Genomic DNA, 2,054 nt, shown 5'->3' on the forward strand with positions numbered 1-2,054 from the left:
CAGCCACTACTTTCTTCCTGCCCTTGATCCCTTTCTTTAGAAGCGTCCGCAGTGGCCCTCTCTGTTGCCCATCCAGGGAACGTGGTCGTGGGAAAGCGGTCCCCGGGTGGCACTGCTGCGTGATGCTGCTGACTCCGGTCATTGCGTTCGCACTAAATTCCCAATCTAGACAGGTATGTTTGGCCGAGTCTTTTCTAGTCATCTAATTCATTCATTCCGTGTTCCTTCAACAAATGTATCTCAAGAACTTCTGTTTACTGCGTAGGTCTTATTTGGTCAATCATCCCTGTGCTGGTTTTTCTAACCAAGATATTCTGGAGGTTTCCAAGTCAGCAGTGTAGCTAGGGCTAGAAAGCACGATTCCTGCACCTGTTGGGAGGCTGGTTATCCTGTTACACGTGTGATTTGGCCTATTGTAAGAGCCGGTGCCTGGTTGCATGTTTTGTGTATAAGTTTTAGATTTTGACATAAAGACTCAGGCATCAGCATCTCAGGTTTTCCTTTCAGGGTGCTCTAGCCTTTTCCACCCAGTGCACTCCTAAAACCTGTCTTCAGCCGAGTTGATCGAGGCTGAGAAAACTGCTCTTTGATCACAAGCTGGGAAGCAATGTCTGAAGACAGAGCATCCTCTGTCCGAGGGACTGTGGCCATCGGGGGAAGAGATGGGACCCAGCAGACAGCTGGCCGCATGGCTCCCCTTGAGATGACAGGCGAGGACGAAGGACAGTTCACAAGCAGGAGTTACGAGTTTAGTAGAGGGAGGCAAACGGGGACATGTCACACCTGGCGTTTCCTGTCTTCTCAGGGGGAGTGGGAGGAAGAAAGGAGACATCTGGGTCTTGAAGAATATTGAAGTTTTTGAGAAAATGTTGGGAGACGAGATGAAGAAGAAGGCAGAATTGGATCTCAGATCAAAAAGGCATATTTGGGGCACGTTCTCGAGAGACACCCGCCCCCCACTTGCTCTCCCCGTGCATGGTGGTGTATTAGTCACGGAGGCCTCTGGGCTTGCTGCTCGTGAGAAAGTAACGCTGAGAAAACTTGTGTGTGTAGATACGAAATATATAAGCAAAGATAACAGCCACCCATGACATTGCAGCGGAAGTTAGGAGTGCCACGGTGCATCCTGTTCTAGCATTAGCTGTGCCTGGGGCAAGAGCGCTCAGGCACTGTATGATGGACTCAGACAAAGAAAAGGAAAAAAAACGTTTTAGATTTTTGACCGTTAGCTGGAGGGTTTGTGCAGTAGTAAGACATTTTTGAGGTCTGTAAAATACTGGGAACATTTGGCAAGAGGAGACAGGTTTCGTGGGAATAATTTGTTACTTGTGGACTGCGCGTGTGTAAAAAGGAAGGGTTATATAAATACAGAATCTTTTTGAATGAATGTTAATATGATTGGTAGTGAATTTTTAAAGTATACACTGATGTGATTGGGATCATTAATCAACATTATCAGAAATCTATGACGGTATTATTTTACACAGAGGTTGCACTAGTTTGCAGTCCCACCAGCAGTGCATGAGTGTTCCTATCTCTCCTCATCCACGCCAACATTTGTTGTTTGGGACTTTTTGATAAAAACCATTGTCACCAGAGTTAACCGCATGTACTCACTGTCAAATTGGTACTGATTGATCAATACTTAAGTGCACGTATGGAAGTAACATTCATTGGGTGTCAGGCAGGAGGGAGGGAGAGGAGAGATGGGTAAATTCACACCTAATGGGTGCGGTGTGCACTGTCTGGGGTTGGACACACTTGCAGCTCTCACTCGGGCGGTGCAAAGGCAATGTATGTAACCTCAACATTTGTACCCCCGTAATATTTTGAAATAATAATAAAAAAGACGTCTGTGGCTATTAGATCATTTTACTGGTAGGAAGAATTTTTCTAATCTTGATTGGAAACCCAATTATTTATTGGCAAGAATTCCCTTCCTGTTGCCATTTATTTTTAATTAAGAACATGTCATGCTTTTGTTGTTATTTGTGTTTAATAGAGCTTTTGAATAAAAAATACACAGTTTTTATTTATTAAATGTAACATATAGT

General features: G+C 44.4%; 1 protein-coding gene across 2 annotated transcripts in view; it reads left to right on the top strand.

Annotated features, from left to right (window-relative positions):
• BMPR1B (bone morphogenetic protein receptor, type IB) overlaps positions 1–2,054 on the top strand; it is a 193,364-nt gene that overhangs the window by 103,353 nt on the left and 87,957 nt on the right. The gene's annotated exons all lie outside the window — the stretch shown is intronic.

Source organism: Propithecus coquereli, unplaced genomic scaffold (genome assembly GCF_000956105.1).
Source record: "Propithecus coquereli isolate 6110/MARCELLA unplaced genomic scaffold, Pcoq_1.0 Scaffold26, whole genome shotgun sequence".
In the NCBI taxonomy this organism is placed as follows: domain Eukaryota; kingdom Metazoa; phylum Chordata; class Mammalia; order Primates; family Indriidae; genus Propithecus; species Propithecus coquereli.